Source organism: Kogia breviceps, chromosome 8 (genome assembly GCF_026419965.1).
Source record: "Kogia breviceps isolate mKogBre1 chromosome 8, mKogBre1 haplotype 1, whole genome shotgun sequence".
Taxonomy (NCBI): Eukaryota; Metazoa; Chordata; class Mammalia; order Artiodactyla; family Physeteridae; genus Kogia; species Kogia breviceps.
Window position 1 is genome coordinate 82,058,362 of NC_081317.1, and position 21,789 is coordinate 82,080,150.

Sequence of the window (21,789 nt, forward strand, 5' to 3'; positions counted from 1 at the left end):
ATTACTTGTGATTGGTCTGTTCATATTTTCTATTTCTTCATGGTTCAGTCTTGGAAGGTTATACCTTTCTAGGAATTTTTCCATTTCTTCCAGTTTGTCCATTTTTTTGGCATAGAGTTGCTTGTAGTAGTCTCTTAGGATGCTTTGTATTTCTGCGGTGTCAGTTGTTATACCTCCTTTTTCATTTCTAATTCTATTGATTTCAGTCTTCTCCCTTTTTTTCTTGATGAGTCTGGCTAATGGTTTATCAATTTAATTTATCTTCTCAAAGAACCAGCTTTTATTTTTATTGATCTGTGCTATTGTTTATTTCTATTTCATTTATTTCTGATCTGATCTTTATGATTTCTTTCCTTCTGCTAACTTTGGGTTTTATTTGTACTTCTTTCTCTAGTTCCTTTAGGTGTAAGCTTAGATTGTTTGTTTGAGATTTTTCTTCTTTCTTGAGGTAGGCTTGTATAGCTAAAAACTTCCCTCTTAGAACTGCTTTTGCTGCATCCATAGGTTTTGGATCGTTATGTTTTCATTGTCATTTGTCTCCAGGTTTTTTTTATTTCCTCTTTGATTTCTTCAGTGATTTCTTGGTTATTTAGTAAGGTATTGTTTAGCCTCCATGTGTTTGTGTTTTTTACAGTTTTTTCCATGTAATTCATTTCTAATCACATAGCGTTGTGGTCAGAAATGATGCTTGATATGATTTCAATTTTCTTAAATTTACTGAGGCTTGATTTGTGACCCAAGATGTGATCGATCCTGGAGAATGTTCTTTGTGCACTTGAGAAGAAAGTTTAATCTGCTGTTTTGGGATGGAATGTCCTATAAATATCAATTAAATCTATGTCTATTGTGTCATTTAAAGGTTGTGTTTCCTTATGAATTTTCTGTTTGGATGATCTTTCCATTGGTGTAAGTGAGGTGTTAAATTCCCCCAGTATTATTGTGTTACTATCGATTTCCTCTTTTAGAGCTGTTAGCAGTCGCCTTATGTATTGAGGTGCTCCTATGTTGGGTGCATATATATTTATAATTGTTGTATCTTCTTCTTGGATTGATCCCTTGATCATTATGTAGTGTCCTTCCTTGTCTCTTGTAACATTCTTTATTTTAAAGTCTATTTTATCCGATATGAGTATTACTACTCCAGCTTTCTTTTGATTTCCATTTGCATGGAATATCTTTTTCCATCCCCTCACTTTCAGTCTGTATGTGTTCCTAGGTCTGAAGTGGATCTCTTGTACACAGCGTATATATAGGTCTTGTTTTTGTATCCATTCAGCAAGCCTAGGTCTTTTGGTTGGAGCATTTAATCCATTCACATTTAAGGTAATTATTGATATGTATGTTCCTATGACCATTTTCTTAATTGTTTTCAGTTTGCTTTGTAGGTCCCTTTCTTCTCTTGTGTTTCCCACTTAGAGAAGTTCCTTTAGCATTTATTGTAGAGCTGGTTTGGTGGTGCTGAATTCTCTTAGCTTTTGCTTGTCTGTAAAGCTTTTGATTTCTCTGTCAAATCTGAATGAGATCCTTGCTGGGTAGAATAATCCTGGTTGTATGTTCTTCCCTTTCATCACTTTAAGTATATCATGCCACTCCCTTCTGGCTTGTAGAGTTTCTGCTGAGAAATCAGCTGTTAACCTTATGGGAGTTCCCTTGTATGTTATTTGTCAGTTTTCCCTTGCTGTTTTCAATAATTTTTCGTTGTCTTTATTTTTTGCCAATTTGATTACTATGTGTCTTGGCATGTTTCTCCTTGGGTTTATCCTGCCTGGGACTCTGCACTTCCTGCCTGGGACTCTGCTATTTCCTTTCCCATGTTAGGGAAGTTTTCGACTATAATCTCTTCAGATATTTTCTCGGGTCCTTTCTCTCTCTCTCTTCTCCTTCTGGGACCCTATAATGCGAATATTGTTGCATTTAATGTTGTCCCAGAGGGCTCTTAGGCTGTCTTCATTTCTTTTCATTGTTTTTTCTTTATTCTGTTACACAGAAGTGAATTCCACCATTCTGTCTTCCAGGTCACTTATCCGTTCTTCTGTCTCAGTTATTCTACTATTGATTCCTTCTAGTGTATTTTAATTTCAGTCATTGTACTGTTCATCTCTGTTTGTTCTTTAATTCTTCTAGGTCTTTGTTAAACATTTCTTGCATCTTCTCAATCTTTGCCTCCATTCTTTTTCCAAGGTCCTGGATCATCTTCACTATCATTATTCTGAATTCTTTTTCTAGAAGATTGATTATCTCCATTTCATTTAGTTGTTTTTCTGGGGTTTTATCTTGTTCCTTCATCTAGTACTAGCCCTCTGCCTTTTCATTTGTCTATCTTTCTGTGAATGTGGTTTTTGTTCCACAGGCTGCAGGATTGTAGTTCTTCTTGCTTCTGCTGTTTGCCCTCTGGTGGATGAGGCTATCTAGGAGGCTTGTTGAAGTTTCCTGATGGGAGGGACTGGTGGGTAGAGCTACCTGTTGCTCTGGTGGGCAGGGCTCAGTAAAACTTTAATCTGCTTTTCTGCTGATGGGTGGGGCTGGGTTCCCTCCCTGTTGGTTGTTTGGCATGAGGCAACCCAACACTGGAGCCTACCTGAGCTCTTTGGTGGGGCTAATGGTAGATTCTGGGAGGGCTCACGCCAAGGAGTATTTCCCAGAACTTCTGCTGTCAGTGTCCTTGTCCCTTGGTGAGCCACAGCTGCCCCCCGCCTCTGCAGTAGACCCTCCAACACTAGCAGGTAAGTCTGGTTCAGTATCCTATGGGGTCACTGCTTCTTCCCCTGGGTCCCAATGCACACACTACTTTGTGTGTGCCCTCTAAGAGTGGAGTCTCTGTTTCCCCAAGTCCTGCTGAAGTCCTGCAATCAAATCCTGCTAGCCTTCAAAGTCTGATTCTCTAGGAATTCCTCCTCCTGTTGCCAGGCCTCCAGATTGGGAAGCCTGATGTGAGGCTCAGAACCTTCACTCCAGTGGGTGGACTTCTGTGGTATAAGTGTTCTCCAGTTTGTGAGTCACCCACCCAGCAGTTATGGGATTTGATTTTATTATGATAGCACCCCTCCTACCATCTCATTGCGGCTTCTCCTTTGTCTTTGCATGTGGGGTATCTTTTTTGGTGAGTTCCAGTGTCTTCCTGTCTATGATTGTTCAGCAGTTAGTTGTGATTCCAGTGTTCTCGAAAGAGGGAGTGAGAGCATGTCCTTCTACCCTGACATCTTGAACCAATCACCTATTTATTGTCTTTTTATTCACCTATATTTTCTAATCTATATCCTTCTACCAAAACATATATCACTAGTGTAGTTGGTACAAGACGCAGGAAGGGAGAGTATTCGCAGTTAAGAATTTTGATAACAGAATCTCATTGAAGACATAAATACAAAGGGCATTATACAAAGGGCGGAAAAATTAGCATTACAAGTGCTTTACTGCATCAAAACCATTCCCTCCTCTCAAAGAAGAAGGCCAAGGGTGAATAGTACAAAGGTAGTTCTCAGTTTAAACGTTGGCCATATTTTTATTCTTACCAATGAATGTTTTTCCGCAAAGTCAGTGTAAATTTAAAACAATGTCTTTTTGTTGTTAAGATGTCATCAGGCAAGTAGGACCAGTCTATGTGGAAAGCACTTTATTCACTTCCGGAAGAAGCAGATTTTGTAGGTAGATATTGTGCATAAGAACTTGTAACTGACTACTTAAAGATGATGGAATTAACAGTCCCCTATCGGTAAACCAAGACCATGCAGTAAACCTGTTAAACCCCATTCAACACTATCGACAATGAGCACTTAAGGAGAACCTCTAGTGACAAAGAAAGAAGCAAACCTGTGACTACTGGGATAGATCATCACTGTCAGCCTCTAGATTCTCCAGTTACGAAATTCTGAGGGTGCCAGAGCCTCCAGAATTCACAGTATCATTTGAATCACATGCATTCTTAGAGACAAACATTTCTGAGATTAACTACTAGCTCTGCCACATACCAGCTGGGCTAGTTTTTTGTCATTGTTAATTAATTTTTTTAACTAATAGATTTGATTTCTTAGAGCAATTTAGGTTTGCAGAAAAATTGAACAGAAAACACAGAGTTCTCATATACTCCCTTCCCAGACCCAGAGTGTCCCCAATTATTAACATTTTGCATTAGTCTGGTATATTTGTTACAATTGATGAACCAATACTGATAAATTATCATTAATGAATTTATAATTTACATAGAGTTCACTCTTAGTGTTGTACAATTCTATGGGTTTTTTCACGTGCCTCATGACATGTATCTACCATTATAGTATCATACAAAATAGTTTCACTGTCCTAAAAATTTTCTGTGCTCTGCCTATTCATCCATTCCTTCCTCTAACCCCAGGCAACTACTGATTTCGTCTTTCCCAGAATGTCATATAGTTGGAATCATATAGTATATAGCTTTTTCAGACTGGTTGCTTTCACTTAGTAATATGCACTTAAGATTCCTCCATGTCTTTTCATGGTTTGATAGCTCATTTCTTTTTATAACTGAATGGTGGGCTAGTTCCTGAAATTCTTTGAATATCATTTTCTCATATGTAATAGGAATAATAGTGCCCACCTTGAAGGGTTGTTGCAAATGTTCTATGAGATGATGTATATAAAGTTCCTGGCAGATAGCAGATATTCAATAAACATCGTTTCCTTCCCTCACTAATTTGGATAAGGACAATGTGGCAGGCTGAATAATGTCTCCCCAAAATATGTCAACATCCTAATTCCTGTGAATAAGTTACCTTACATAGAAAAAGGGATTTTGCAGATGTGATTAAGACTCTTGAGATAGATTATCCCGGATTATCTGATGGGCCCAATGTAATCAAAAGAGTCCTTATAAGAAGGATACATTCAGGTTAAAGACCAAGACAGTGATGAGAAAAGCAGATGGGGTGATAAGGCATGAGCCAAGAAGTGTGGGCAGCCAGAAGCTGGGAAAGGCAAGGAATGTATGGATTCTCCCTAAAGCCTCCAGAAGGAACACAGCTCTACTGATGCCTTGATCTTAGCCCTCTAAAAGCCATATTAGACTTCTGACCTCCAGGATTGTAAGATAATAAATGTGTGTTGTTTGGCTGTAATTTGTTACAGCAGCAATAGGAAATTAATACAGGTGATGAGCCTCAACATTCTCTTTCACTTGCTTCTAGTATGTCTCCCTACACAGAGGCTAGAAACCTAAATCCTACATTTCCCAGAATTTCTTGCAACTGGGTTTCTGATCGCATACTTAACCCAACAAGAAGCCCTTGTGCACATTTTGGAACACAAAAGTGAGGCTTTTGGCTGCTTTGGGCTGAATTTCAGTGGAAGACAAGGTTGTGAAGATGTACATCTACAGCAGCACTCGGCTGGGAGCTCTCAACTCCCAGCTTCCTGGGAATCAACAGCAGAGGAGGCAACGGCAGATTTCTCATCCAGCTTCAGACTACTGATTCCCCACCTTCATGGAAGAAGTAGTTGCTCCCCTGGCTGCTAAGTTCTGCTATGTCCCGAGAGTCATTCCCAAAGGCCCATCTAGACCCTGCTCCACAGCCTTTCCATTGATTTCCTAAGCAGCTAATGCTCTCTATTAAAGCTCATTCTGCTTAAAAGAACTAGAAATGTTTCTCCTTTGCTACAATTGAACTCTGGTTGATACAACCTCTATTCTTACTGTCCCAGGAGAGGCAGAATTTCTCACCTGGGAGGGCCAGATGTTCTGAGATCATGTACAACATCCAGCAGGCAGCTCTACCTTGGTCTCAGAACAACGAACTTTTCCCTCCTATGGCTGCGTTACATCCTTAACTTCCCTTTCTTTAACCAGACCTTCTCAATTATGATTCTTCCTCTTAAATTGGATCAATAATTTCATAATTTTGGAGGGTCTGGGAAGTAAGGATTACTTTAAAAAATTTAAAGACATTATATAAGGTAATGTCTCTCAGCCTTATGAAAAGAATTTTAAAATTACCCACACTGAAGGAGAAATATGTGATTGGAATTACTGCTCTCATAAGAGAGATGGATTTTTTTTAGTTTATTTATTTTATTTTATTTATCTTTTGGCTGTGTTGGGTCTTTGTTGCTGTGCGCGAGCTTTCTCTAGTTGCGGCGAGCAGGGGCTACTCTTTGTTGTAGCACGTGGGCTTTTCATTGCGGTGGCTTCTCTTGTTGCAGAGCACAGGCTCTAGACACGCGGGCTTCAGTAGTTGTGGCTCATGGGCTCAGTAGTTGTGGCTCATGGGCTCTAGAGCGCAGGCTCGGTAGTTGTGACGCACGGGCTTAGTTGCTCCATGGCATGTGGGATCTTCCCGGACCAGGGCTCGAACCCATGTCCCCTGCATTGGCAGGCAGATTCTTAACCACTGCACCACAAGGGAAGCCCATATATTTTTTTTTAAGTTAGAAAAGCTTTCAGCAATTTACTTATATTGATTTAGAGGCCTGATTTTGAAAGATACTCCTTTTTTATATGACTCTTCAACCGTGTGAATGCTTCTGAAAATGCATGTCACCCATAGCTGTCAACATAGGATTCCAGATTTCCCAGAAATCATTTTGAAATTTTTGAAAATTTAACCCCCCCCAAAAAAATTTAACACACATATCTCATACTAAAGAAAACATGGCGTGCTATAACTTCCAACTATGCTACAGAAGAATAAGTGCTGGGGAAATCACAGTCACTGGAATTAACATATTAGTTAAACTAAGGTCCATAAAACTTCCACTATCTTTCTAGGGCTCCATCCTGGTCTGGTGTCCTCACTAGTGTTCTACTCCTTTGTTTTTGAAAGGCTTAGAACAGGACTCAATGAAATTTTTCTAAACAGAGCCAGCTAGCAAATGTTTCGGGCTTTGTGGCTCATATGGTTTCTGTCCCAACTATTCAATCCCACCCTTGTACCACAAAAGCACTCAAACATAACAAATGAGCGTGGCTGTGTTCCAATAAAACTTTTTGTGGACACTTAAATTTGAATTTTTATAAGATTCCCATGTCTGGCTTTTTATTTTAAAATGTAACACCATTCTTAAAGGCTCTCAGGAGGTACAAAAGCAGGCAGCAGGTCAGATTTGGCCCACAGGATGTGGTCTGCCAACCTCTCCTGGAAACCTGGCCATGCCCACTCCAACTTACCTTAAAATTCTGGCCAGGGTAAAGTCTTGGTGACACAACCTTGATGGAGATGTTACCTCCAAAACTCCAACGTTTCCTGGGAGAGGAGGAATGATTTTACTTTTGTCTTCTCTACCTATTGCTCAATCCATCATAGTTTAGCTGCCACCTATCATTCCAGGTCCATCTCTTCCTCCTCCTTCTACCCCCCAAACCAGCTTCCACATGACACATAATCTGCCTCTAGTCACACCTGACTACCTGCCTTTCCCAGTAAGTCAGGTAGCTGTAAACTTCCAAGACTTTGTTCACGCTCTTCCCTCCAACTAGAACGACCTGGTCCACATCTCTATCTCATAGATTTTTTGTTGTTGTTCCTCAAGACCCTGTCCAATGTCACTTTTACTTTTCCCAGAAAAGTGAGGTGAGGACAATGACTGTCACATGGTCAACACACATAGAATTGGGTGCATGAATACACAGACCCAGGTGGGGTATCCTGGCTGGTGGAAAGGGGGCTTCAGAGAGTCATGGCATAGGATAAGGTGCTCCATCTGCAAAGTGACAGAAATAGGGGGATGTGAAGGGGGTACTGATGACAAATAGCTTGCTTCTCAATATTTCCAAAGTTTACTTTGTCCAAAGGAATGAGAGTAGTTTGGTTCAACAGGAAGAATGGATACCAGATGCTGACACTCCAGGGCGTGGGCTGCTGCTGGCCACTCTCCACAGCTCAGACTCACCCTCACCCTGGTACATGCTTGTCAGGGTCACCACTGGGATTTCATGGGAACTCTTACAGAGCTGGCCTTTACCATTTTTAATAAACATCCCAATTCCCTTTCTTTCCTTTTTTATAAGAAAGCTAAAATCAACTTTGAGTCTCTAAAGAATTTGGTCATAATCAATGACTCTCAAGAAGGTGAAAGAAACACAAAGATTAATTTTTAGGATGTAGAGTGGAAGCGCAAATTTCAGATTAATGAAGATGTTGTCATCTTTTTAAAATTCATAAAGATAAAATAGCAACTTGATGTAATTGCAAAAAAGAGTCACAGGCTTTTTATGTCACCATGAGCCACCTTTATCTTACCACTTGGATAATTAGAAAGTAAAATTCTATAATCTTTAGGTTTTAAGTTGGCTAGAGTGTTTCAGATTCTAACACCATACAAATATCAGCTTTTTATTTTTAACCAAATTTTACCAACCTTTTCTAAACATGAAGACTGAACAGATCCTAGACTTGCTTACAATGGTCCAATCCTGCTCTCTTTATCTCAATTTTACCTGTATTTTCTGCACAAAACACCTGCTGAGCTATACCAGCTTCTAGTTTCTTGCATTTTCTGTTATGAGTTCCTGAAGATTATTATAAGATGATGAAACATTTGCAGAAAATTTTGCATATATTTTCTCCTTTGATAGCATTGTAGTTTGCACTCATAAAGATTTTCAGCCAAGAAATTCTAATGTAAATCTAACAGTTTGGCCATTAATGATCATCAGTGTCACATCTAAGAAACAATTCTGGTTGGAGTTATTTATTATAAGCAATCAAAATGTGCCATTATAGTCCTAATTACAATATTTACTCAGATGGCCTTATTTATCCACTAGAAAAAAATAATGCCAGGCAGCTGCTAGAACTTCTACACTAGGCATGTTAGAAACATGAAGTCCTTGTACATTGGAATGATGTCCTTAAAGAGAAATACATTTATAAAACACTTTGTTGATAATAATAGTAAAATCTTATCAATGCATTGATTAGACTTTCATATATATGCAGCAGGTTGAATGGATGAGACACAAAGGAACTAAGAGAAGCTTCTGTTCCTGAAAGATGGTAGAATAACATGGATTGCTGCCATAGCCCCACCCCCAGGTCAACTCTGGAACAAGTAACTGTGTTGCTCACCACTCTAGTTTCAGCTCTGTTTTATTTGTTTTTGTCTTTTTAAAAATTTAGGTCTTATTATCATTGAGTTTAGCAATGATTTTAAAGCATATTGCTCTAATTTATCCATCGTTTGGGTATTTGGTGGTAAGAGGGCATTTCAAAGTAGCTAGTCTTCTGAAACTCACAGAAATAGAAATCTAATAAAATCTGCTTTTAAAACTGGATTCTGTGGGCTTCCCTGGTGGCGCAGTGGTTGAGAATCCGCCTGCCGATGCGGGGGTCACGGGTTCGTGCCCTGGTCCGGGAGGATCCCACATGCCGCGGAGCAACTAAGCCCGTGAGCCATGGCCGTTAGGCCTGCGCGTCCGGAGCCTGTGCTCCGCAACGGGAGAGGCCACAGCAGTGAGAGGCCCGCATACCGCAAAAAAAAAAAAAAAAAAAAAAAAAAAAAAAAAACTGGATTCTGTATCAGGATTACTTTCAGCTTTTAAAGTGAAGCCTGTGATAAATGTGCTTCCTTTCTTGGTTATAACTTTACATTAATTTTTATTTTTATCAGAGTAATGTATGTCCTTTTTTTTAAGTCAAATAGTGAATTTTCTAGACAGAGACAGGCAGATCAGAGAGACAGACAGACATTCCAGGAAATCTTTAAATCCCAGAATTAACAACTGAAGCCATGTCATCCTCCTTCCATGCCCCCAGGGAACCTATGTCCCCATCCAGGACCTGCCAGGATGCACAAAGGATGCCAGGATCCTCAGGGCACCATCTCTATCTTTGGGGCCTGTGCTTCATTGTCAACCAGAAATCCCTCCTCCAATTACTCTAGAGAAGACAATTTTGCTCAAAGAAATATTTCCATACAGTTTAGGCAATTCCATTAATTCTCACAGGAGCACATCCTCTGAAAAGAATGAGCTATGATTTTTATAATCAGTGATAGTTAACCTTCATACATACATTTGCTCTTTGTAATAGCCAAGTGATGTCCTCATTCTGTGTCTTGTTTAGGTTGAGATTTGGGATATTCCAGGAGCTTGGGCCTTAAGAAAGAAGACAGCAGCTTGACAGAGTGGCTGCTTTGGCACACAGATTTGGCATCTCAACAGATGGATGTTGAGATAGGTTTCGCATACCCACCACCATCCAGGGTTCCCTTATTTCAATCTGCTAAGATGACCTAATTTTTGAAATATATAATTATTTTGTAAAACTGTCATTGGGTGGAAAATGAGTAAAACTAGCATACAAACATGCAGGGAATTTTCAAAGTGAGAAAAATCAAGTACAGACTCAACCCCAGGAACTGGCTCAGCCAGTCTTTCCCTCAGTTCTCTCACTGTCTTAATCTTTATACAGCTGTAGAGAGAGGGCTTACAGAGGCCTAACAGGGCCAGAGTTCTCCATTAAGCTTCCAGAAAGTTCAAGAGACAAGTAGCTTCATAAATTGTCAACATATGTGGAAAACAGTATGGAGGTTCCTTAAAAATTTAAGATAGAGCTACCATGTGATCTAGCAATCCCATCATTGGACATATATCTGGAGAAAACTCTAATTTGAAAAGATATATGCACCCCTACGTTCATAGCAGCACTAATTACAAGAGCCAAGACATGGAAGCAACCTAAATGTCCATGGACAGATGAATGGATAAAGAAGCTGTGGTGTATACATACATACACACACACACACACACACACACACACACACACACACACAATGGAATACTACTCAGCCATAAAAAAGAATGAAATAATGCCATTTTCAGCAACATGGATGGACATAGAGATTGTCATACTAAGTGAAGTAAGTCAGAGAAAGGCAAATATCATATGTTATCACTTATATATGGAATCCAAAATATGATACAAATGAACTTATTTATAAAACAGAAAGATTCTCAGACATAAAAAACAAACTTATGGTTACCAAAGGGGGAAGGGGTCAGGGGAGGGATAAATTAGGAGTTTGGGATTAGCAGATACAAACTACTATATATAAAATAAATAAACAAGGTCCTACTGTATAGCCCAGGGAACTATATTCAGTATCTTGTAATAAACTATAATGGAAAAGAATATATATAAAACTGAATCACTTTGCTGTACACCAGAAACTAACACAACATTGTAAATAAACTATACTTCAATTTTTTAAAAAATTGCCAACATAGAAACCAGAAGTTTGGAGTTCAGAAGTCGGGGAGCAATCTTTGACCCTGCATCCCTTAGTGGGGAATAGCAGGTACTAGTTTCCAAGACCCTGATGCTTCATTGATGAAGACTGCTTCATGCCTCTTAGCTCAGGATTAATCACAAAGGGCAGCAGTCCACCCCTCCCCTCTCCCACCTCCAGCCCTGTGAGTGTGCAGGTGGGAAGCTGTCAGGGCGGCAACTCTGGGCCTTGTTCACCTCCTGCCCCAAATAAAGGTGCTCTTTGGTGACCTGCTTCCCCTCTATCTCAACCACAGTGAGCCTCAAGCATCTGAGCAATATGGTGGGTGAATGTGTGTGCAGTAACCTTGGCTATCTCCTGTTGGGCACTGCAGACCTAAACGAGGTGAGGAGGTAAAGCATCTCCTCTCTCTCCCTTTTCTTTCCCCAACAGGAGGATGCCAGAGGGTAAAGAGAGCAGATGAAAGGTCTTGTCAGAGGCAGGGGAGTAAGGAGGATATTCCATTTTCAAGCTTCAGCAAGAAATCTTTGCCTCTCTCCAAGTGGCACTCAAGTCACTCTCCAGCTATGTGGTGAAAACTGGACTCAAAACCATGGACATGAAAATTGAATCCTAGCCTGGGCAAGCCCACCCACCCACCCACACACTCATAACAACAGCTCCAGTGTGGCTCAGGCACAGGAACATTTTCCTGAAAACGGTTTATTTTGTGAACTCTAAGAATTCTAGGGAGCCAGTATCCAGTGAACAAAGAGCTGAGAGTATATGTCTCGAGTTGAGGGTATTGCTCTGCTGGTCTCTAGGAGGGCCGGTGCAAGGCATAAGAGAGTATGTTGTATTTGTGGCATTAGTATGTCTGGGAACAAACTGCAAACTGGTCTATGAGGTCTCCCTGCTGGGTGGACATCTTCCCAGAGGGGAGGCCCTCCCCAGAGAGTTACTCCATGGTAACTTCTTAGTGATTTCATGTAAGACAAAAGTATCACCTGTCAGCCAATAGTGGGGGTGTTCATGGTATAGCCTCAGAGTGCCCGAGGATGAATGAGACAAAAAGTGAGAGGAAGCATGATGGATATTTGGGTGAGAAAGGAAGGAAAGGAATAAAAAGGAGAAAGAATAAAGCATCCCGGGAGAAGTGTAAATGGGTTTATCTTTGTGCACAAAAGCAACAACTGCATGGATATTGGCAGATACAGCATTGCCCTGATTGGGGAAGTCATGCTGAATGACAGTGTGTCTTTGATCCTGACTATTTGCCCATCGGGGTTGGGTCACCACCTTGTCACCTTAATGCACTTGAAGGAGCCATGACGGATTTCCTCCAGGGACACCTGCAGCATTGAACCACAGCTCGGTCCTGACCCTTCTGCTGAGGATACAGGGGTGCTGGGACTTGCCTAGGAACCTTACTCAGTTCATTGAGATTAGAGTGACCAAAGTCGCCCAGTGGTTCCTCATTCTCACCCACATCTGTCATCTGGAACAAAACTGTTGAAGGACTGAGTAAGGTGCCCATCTGCACAGATTCTGAAGGGGTTGATGCAAGACTACAGACTTGGAGGCTTAATTTCTGCTTTTCATAATCTATTTATTAATACTGCATTTCCATAATTGCATTTGCTTTTACTGACTTGAAGTTCAGAGATACTCAGTCATCCATTAGCTAGGGAAGCACTAGAGACTCAGGGGATGAGACTCCCATGCCAGTGATCTTTTTCATGTACCTAAGCCTCAAGGACTTCTTACCAAAGGAGTTTGTAGCTTGCAAGAGCTTAGAGACTGGCCTTGGGTCACATACAAAGAATTCTTGGCTCTCATATCTTTGTGTATCTCCACATACAGATAGTGAGTGAAGCAATCAAACTGGATTTCCATGCTCCTGGTAGCTAGTACCAGATCTGTCCCAAGTGGAGAGAGGGGACTGTCCAAGAGAGATGCCCCAGTATTACTCTGCTTCCAGCACTGTTTCCCCTCTCCTTCTTCACATGGGGAAAGCAGAGGGACCAAATAAACAGGAAAGCTAACTGGCTAAGCCACGGTCCCCAACATTTTTGGCACCAGGGACCGGTTTCGTGCAAGACAATTTTTCCATGGAGGCAGCGTGGGCAGGGGTTCAGGCGGTAACGCTAGCGATGGGGAACAGCAGATGAAGCTTCGCTCACTCGCCCGACGCTCATCTCCTGCTGTGCGGCCCGAGGGTTGGGAACCCCTGTACTAAAGAATGGCACAAAATAAATACCCTGTGTTCACAATCAAAGCTCACAACATGCTATGAACCAAGGGGCCATCATGAACCTTGTACAGAGTTGTGCTTCAGGAGTTTCTGCTGACATTAAACTCAACAGGAATGGAGCTTTCTGTAGTTATACTAAGCCTTACACCTACATCTAATGTCAGGGCTATGAAAACTCATGAATGGCTAGACACCTGTTATCCATCACCATCCAGGCTCTCATTGGGAGGAGTCTTTAGCTGAGCATTTCTGAGAGAAAGGTGATGAGGCTGAGAATAGTGCTTGGTTGAAAGAGGAAGAGGTTTCCAAGGTTATCAGGGGCTCCAGGAGCTCGAGGAAAGGTATATGGAGATGTGCTCAACAAGCATGTGTCCTTCATGGATGTGCCCAAGGATGCAGCAGGATTTCTGATGGGGTGAGCTGGTGTGTTTGCTGGAGGGACTAAACAACAATCATCACAGTTTTGGGGGCTACACCCTTGGCATAGAGGCTGTAGAACCACTCACCTGTAATGAACCATATGGGTTTACACAAAGAGCTTCCAGTAGCAACAATTATGGGCCAAAGATTAGAAGATCTTTCCTAAGTATTTTATGGAAATGTATACCTTGCTAAAGAAAAAACATTGCCCATAATACTGACTGATATGGGGTGTCTTCTCACTCTAGTAAAATGGGTTTTAGAGCCTAATGTAATTCAGTTTTGAAAAGTTAAGCTATGTGATCCTTCTCTCATCTCAGCATTGTTGAACGAATTTATGCTCTTCTATTTATTACATCATTTAATATTTACAACTCTTTGAAGTAATAAGTACTGTTTAACTTCTAAACAGAAGAGTAAATGGAGGCACAGAGAGGTAAATATATATTTAGTGGGCTAGAATAGAAGGAGCCAGGGATGAAGAACCTCCTTTTTACTGTGAGGAGTCATTTAAATGCAAATTATAGAAAAGAAAATTCAACTGTTCTAAACAAAAAAAGTGAATGTATTAACTCTGTGATTGACAAATCTGGAACTAGGGCTGTATTCAGACCTCAGGGTTGTTCCAGGAGCTCAACTGATACCCTCAGGATTCAGTTTCCCTCTCTCAGCTCTATTCTTATGTGCTTTTCTACCAGCAAGTTCAAAGTGAGATTCTCTTAGGTGCAAGTACAGCTGAAAATGTGTTGCCTGTTTCACAAGAGTCCCTGCAAAAGTCTTATTTTTTCTTGCTGGGTCACATGCCCATCACTGAATCAAACACTGGGTGTGGAATGCTTGTTTTGACTGGGCCAAGTTACATATCCATCCTTGGACTAGGGTGAAGGTGTTACCCATGGACTGAGACTGAAGAATCAAGGTAGTTTCCCTAGAAATGATTTTTGTTTGTTTGATTGGTTTCCACTATATTGCAAGGAGCTGTACTCTTTCTTGGTTGCTACAAAATTCTTAATTGATCTGAGTTCAAAACAGACATAAGGGGCTTCCCTGGTGGCACAGTGGTTGAGAGTCCACCTGCCGATGCAGGGGACACGGGTTTGTGCCCCGGTCTGGGAAGTTCCCATATGCCGCAGAGTGGCTAGGCCCGTGAGCCATGGCCACTGAGCCTGCGTGTCCGGAGCCTGTGCTCCGCAACGGGAGAGGCCACAACAGTGAGAAACCCGCATACCGCAAAAAGAAAAAGACATAAAAACATATACACAAATCACTCACAATCAGATTCTCTGTTATCTCTCACTCAGTGGAAAATAAATCTCTATAAAACATTAATCCATTTACAGAAATCATTAAATAGACCATAAAACTAAATTCCCAATCATCGCTATCACTAATGGGAAATACCTTTTCACCTGCAAACCAAAAAAAATTTTTAACTAAAATTAATAGAGAGGGGGAAAAATATAGAGAAATGGAGATTGAACAAAAGTAAAATTTGTATTGCTGCTTGAGATTCATCTTTGTAAGGTAAGAAAAGCCATAATGGGCTGAAGCTTCCCATGAAATTCAGGTTTCAGGCAATGTAGCCTCATTGGCTGCATCAGGTGACTCCAGTGGACACGTCAGTGAGCTCCAAAGCTGTTAAAAGATTATTTTGAAAGAAGGTGTAATCATGATTCTCAAGCAGGTATAAAATGAACACTTGTGAAATGTTTAACTAATTAATTAATGAGGGAACAAGAAAGTATTCTGACTGGTTCAAAGGAGAATTCCAAAGAAATACATGTACCTAGGCAGACAAGGAATGATGAAATGAATTTAGATATGAATGAAAAACGGGTCTGTTCATAGGGCAATAACCAATTGCATTCCACAGGACACAAGTGCTTTAATACCTATGGACAAGAATCATTTGTATTAGTATCAGTTTGACACAACTTACAGAGCTGTAAAATAGCTCAAAGACCATGAAAATACAAAAATCAGTTACAATTCTATACAACACTAATAATGAACTATCAGAAAGAGAAATTAAGAAAACAACCCCATTTACAATTGCATCAAAAAGAATAAAATACCTAGGAATAAATTTAACCAAGGAGGTGAAAGACCTGTACACTGAAATCTACAAGACAGTGATGAAAGAAACTGAAGAAGACACAAAGAAATGGAAAGGTATTCCATGTTCATGGATTAGAAGAACTCATACTGTTAAACTGTCCACACTACCCAAGGCAATCTACAGAGTCAGTGCAATCCCTATTAAAATTTCAATTGCATTTTTTAACAACTTTATTGGAGTATAATTGCTTTACAATGGTGTGTTAGTTTCTGCTTTATAACAAAGTGAATCAGTTATACATATACATATGTTCCCATATCTCTTCCTTCTTGCGTCTCCCTCCCTCTCACCCTCCCTATCCCAGAGAAAAATTGCATTTTTCACAAAAATAAAACAAACAATCCTTCCTAAAATTTGTATGGAAACACAAAAGACCCTAAATTGCAAAAACAATCTTGAGAAAGAAGAACAAAGCTGGGGGCATCACACTAGCTGATTTTAAACTATATTGTAAAGTTATAGTAATCCAAACAGTATGGTATTGGCATAAAAACAGATATAGATATAGAAATAGATAGATAGATAGATAGATAGATAGATAGATAGATAGATAGATAGTTATAGATATGGAACAGAAATAGAGACCCCAGAAATAAACTCATGCACTTATGGTCAATTAATTTATGACAAATGAGCCAAGAATACACAATGGGAAAAGGACAGTCTCTTCAATAAATGGTGTTGAGAAAGCTAGAAAGGTACATGCTAAAGAATGAAACTGGACCATTATTTTAAAACATAACAAAAAGCTAACTCGAAATCATAAAACTCCTAGAAGAAAACTAACTCAAAATGGATTAAAGACTTGAATATAAGACCTGAAATCATGAAACTCCTAGAAGAAAACATAGGTAAGCTCTTTGACTTCAGTCTTGGCAATAATGTTTTAAAATATGACACCAAAAGCAAAAGCACAAAAGCAAAAATAAACAAGTGAAACTACATCAAACTATAAAGTTTCTGCACAGCAAAGGAAACCATCAACAAATGAAAAGTCAACCTTCTGAATAGGGGATAATATTTGCAAATCATATATTTGATAAGTAATTAATATTCAAAATATATAAATGGGACTTCCCTGGTGGTTAAGACTCTGCACTTCCATTGCAAGGGGCATGGGATCGATCCCTGGTCAGGGAACTAAGATCCTCCATGCTCCATGGCATGGGCAAAAAAAAAAAAAAAAAAAGATATATATATATATATAGATAGATAGATAGATATAGATATAGATATAGATATATCATACAACTCAATAGCAAAAAGAAAGAAACAAACCCAATCTGATATAAAAATGGGCAAAGGGCCCAAATACATATTTTCTAAAGAAGACATACAGTTCACCAATAGGTACATGAAAAGGTGCTCAACATCATGAATCATCAGGGAAATGCAAATCAAAACCACAATGTGATCTCACCTCCCACTTATTAGAATGGCTACTATGAAAAAGACAAGAAATAACAAACGTTAGCAAGGATGTGGGAAAAAAAGGAACCTTCGTGCTCCCCTATGTTCATCGCAGGACTATTTACAATAACCAAGATATGTAAAAGACCCAAGTGCACAGCAATGAATGAATGGATAAAGAAGATGTGGTGTATATATGAATGAAATACTACTCAGTCATAAACGAAGATGAAATCTTGCCATTTGCAACAATATGGATAGACCTTGAGGGTATTAGGCCAAGTGAAATAAGTCAGATGGAGAAAGACAAATGCCATACAATTTCATCCACATGTGGAACATAAATAAATAAATAAACCAAACAAACAAAAAAACCACTTAGATACTGAGAATAGATTAGTGGTTACCAGAGGGGAAGGGGGTAGGGGGAGGGCAAAATGGGTAAAGAGAGTCAACTGTATCATGACAGATGGAAACTAAACTTTTACCGATGAGCACACTGTAATGTATACAGAAGTCAAAATATAGTGTTGTACACATGAAACTTACATAATGTTATAAGCCAATGTTACTGATAATAAATAAATATAAAAATTGTTTAAAAAAGAATAACAGGGAGAGAGAATTGAAATGAAAAAAGAAGTTATTAAAGAAATAGCAAAAGAAAGTTCCCCAGAACTGAAAGACACATGTCTCTAGACTGAAAAAGTGGAGCCTATTCTACAAATTTCTAACAGGGGGAAACAGGTTACATGACCATCAGCCTTCTCAGAAGCAGCACTAGAATTTAATGGAGAAATGCCTTCAAAATTGTGATACAGAAATAGTTTCAACCTAAAATTTTATACCCAACCAATATATCCTATTTCAGTTATTATAAGACCTAATTTTTTCACACACAAAAATCTTTAAAATTGGAATGAACCTTGCAATCACTGTAAGCCAGGTGGCAGCAAGATCTGGTTGTGTTCCTTTGATACATTCTGATAAGATTAATACAGGGCCAACATCAAAGCATCAAGAGTGAGAGTGAAATAAAGACATTTTCAGACCTAGCCAGATTTGACTTACCTTCAGTACACTCTATCTAGGGCTGTAATAACAAATTACCAACTAGGTGACTCACTAAAACAGAAAATTATTCTCTTCCAGTTCTGGAGGCTAGAAGTCCAAAAATCAAGGTGTCAACAAGATTGGTTTCTTCTTGAGGGCTCAGAAGGAAAATCTATTCAATACCTCACTTCTAGACTGAGGTTTTTGCTAATAATTCTTGGCATTCTTGGTTTGTGGCAGCATAATTTCAATCTCTGCCTTCATTGTCATATGTCATCCTTCTTGTGTATCTGTCTGTGTCTCCTCTCTTCTTACAAGGACACCAGTCATTTTGGATTAGGGGCCACCCTAATGACTTCATCTTAACTTGGCTACATCTGCGAAGACCCCATTTCCAAATCAGCCCGCATTCACAGGTATCACTTAGAAATTAAGCATATCTTTTGGGGGAACACAATTCAACCCACTACATTTTCTAAAGGCTTTATGAAAGATATGTTCCAAAAAAGAATCAATGAACCAAAAACAAGGAAGACAAAACATCTAGGAAATCAGGGATTCCTGATTATATAGGAATTTATTTATATAAAGCCCCAGGATGACAACTAAAGCATGTGTCCAGGATGACAGCCAGGTGGGAGAATTAAAAAGCAACCAACCCAGTTTAGAGGATAGAGAGGTCTGAGAAAAAGTAAGGGAAACTCATGGACCACTTGATATACTTAAGCATGTGGGAAAAAAATATTTTGAGAGACATAAAATATATCTAAAGGGAAATGTAAGGATAAGCACACAAAAATATGCAAGTTTTTAGAGGTGGCAAATAACTCTAGGAAAAATAAAGTGTTACATAAAAAGGGAGAAACAGTAATTTTAAAATACTTGGCTCTGCCATGAATAATATTTACATAATCATAATAATATAAACACTGAATTCTGATTTAATCCAGAAATTCTTTGGAAGAATGGAGAACGGAAAGGGAGTGACATTTAAGAGGGTGAAATTCTCATCTATCCTAATAGGAAATCAATAGATAATGCCAAGATGAAAATAAACCAAGAAACACCCTTATAAGCATAATCTTAAGAATTACATAAATCAGTACAAAACGAAGTAACTAAGATGGTTAAAATGTTTGCCTCTAGAGTGTGACTGGTGAAAGAGATTACCATATGCAATTATAATACCTTTGTTAGCATTTGATTTTTTTCAAGTTTTATTAAAAATACTTTTAAAGGGACTTGCCTGGTAGTCAGTGGTTAAGAATCCGCCTGCCAATGCAGGGGACCCAGGTTTGATCCCTGGTCTGGGAAGATCCCACATACCACAGAGCAACTAAGCTCATGCCCCACAACTACTGAGCCTGCCCTCTAGAGCCCGTGAGCCACAACTACTGAGCCCATGTGCCACAGCTAATGAAGCCCACTCACCTAGAGCCCACGCTCTGCAACAAGAGAAGCCACCACAATGAGAAGTCCACGCACCACATCAAAGAATAGCCCCTGCTCGCTGCAACTAGAGAAAACCGGCACACAGCAACAAAGACCCAATGCAGCCAAAAATAAATAAATAAATATTTAAAAAATGCTTTTAAAGCATTTTTAAAGGAAAGAATAAGAGGGAAAAATGTGTGCTCTGTGTGAAACCTAGCCCAGCTCCCTCAGGGAATTATTTCTTCCTTCATTGAACCCCAATAAGACTTTATACGCTGTGCCATGATAGTCCTTCTCACATTGTACAGCCATTTAATAATCCCTATGACCCTCTGTGCTGACTCCTTCTTCGTGTCTCCTCTAGCCCACCACCATTTATGAGTTGCTCCAGTCACAGTAGAAACAATTCATTTGCAGTTTTGCCTCCTCCACTCTTGACTGTGAGATTCTGGAATTTCTTATTCATGTCTTTCTCAGTGGCTAGTTCAAACCACAAAACATAGTAGGTGCTCAGTGAATGTTTATTGAATAAGTAAATCAGACAAAATATTGAATGAATAAATGAATCTCTGTTTCTGAGAATCTCAATAGAGCCTACAAATGTATTTTCCATCCATTAAATATTCATAGAGAAGACAGCAAAGTTTCCCGTAAGAACTGTCATCTGTTCTTCAGGAAAAGTTTTAGTTGTCTCATTACAATGTAAAAAAAACAACATTGTTAAATGTAAGGTGCCTGAGAATTCCACATACCCATCAGTGTCAAAAATGTGAGATGTTTAAGAGGTGCAGGCTCCCAAACTCATTATGACTGAAAATCAGCTTTAAATGGTACACCAACTATATGTAACAGTAATTGTTACAAGACCCCCTTCAAGTGGTGAGACCACCTTATCAGAGAGGCATCTCCTGAGCACCCTCATTAAAACTGTCACCCTCACCCCTTTCATCACCACTACTGGAACTCCCTGTCCCTTCTTTTTTTTTTTTTTTTTTTTTTGCGGTACGTGGGCCTCTCAGTGTTGCGGCCTCTCCCGTTGCAGAGCACAGGCTCCAGACGCGCAGGCTCAGCGGCCAAGGCTCATGGACCCAGCCGCTCTGCAGCATGCGGGATCCTCCTGGACCGTGGCACGAACCCACATCCCCTGCATCGGCAGGCGGACTCTCAACCACTGTGCCACCAGGGAAGCCCTCCCTGTCCCTTCTGCCTCTACTTTTCCCTCTAGTATTTTCCTACAACCAGGGAAGCTCACCTGAGCTTTGGTGTCCAGAGTCTTTATTAAGGCACCATGGTCAACACAAAAACTTTCTTGGATGATGGGCATACTCTGTCTTGACACAGGTAATGGCTACATGAGTGTATACACACTTGTCAAAAACCTTGAGCTGGACACTTAAAAATTTGTGCATTCTACTGTATATAGATTACACTTCAGTAAAGTTCTCTTAGCATTAAAAAATTAAAGAGTGCAAATGATAAACTTTGTGCAATTTTCTGTGTTATATGATGCAATAAAACATTTTTTTAAAAGATGCTCACACTACTATATTTTAAATAGATAACCAACAAGGTCCTACTGTATAGTACAGAGAACTCTGCTCAATATTCTTTAATAACCTAAATGGGAAAATAATTTGAAAAAGAATAGATATATGTATATGTATAACTGAACCACTTTGCTGTACACCTGAAACTAACACAACATTGTAAATCAACTATAGTCCAATATAAAATAAAAATTAAAGAAAAAAAGATGCTCCTCATGAATCTCCAACTATGAGTAGCTATTGTGGACTGAATTATTGTGTTCCCTCAAAATTCATATGTTGAACTCCTAATCCCAGCGTGGATGTATTTGGAGATGTGGCCTATAAGGAAGTAATTAAGGTTAAATGAGGCCTTAAGGGTGGGGTCCTGGTCTAAT

General features: G+C 39.6%; 1 protein-coding gene across 1 annotated transcript in view; it reads right to left on the reverse strand.

Annotated features, from left to right (window-relative positions):
- PRUNE2 (prune homolog 2 with BCH domain) overlaps nucleotides 1-21,789 on the reverse strand; it is a 387,249-nt gene that overhangs the window by 291,049 nt on the left and 74,411 nt on the right. The window contains exon 4 of the mRNA XM_067039592.1: nucleotides 7,136-7,211. The gene's annotated coding sequence lies outside the window, so the exon portion shown is untranslated. The remainder of the gene's footprint in view (nucleotides 1-7,135; nucleotides 7,212-21,789) is intronic.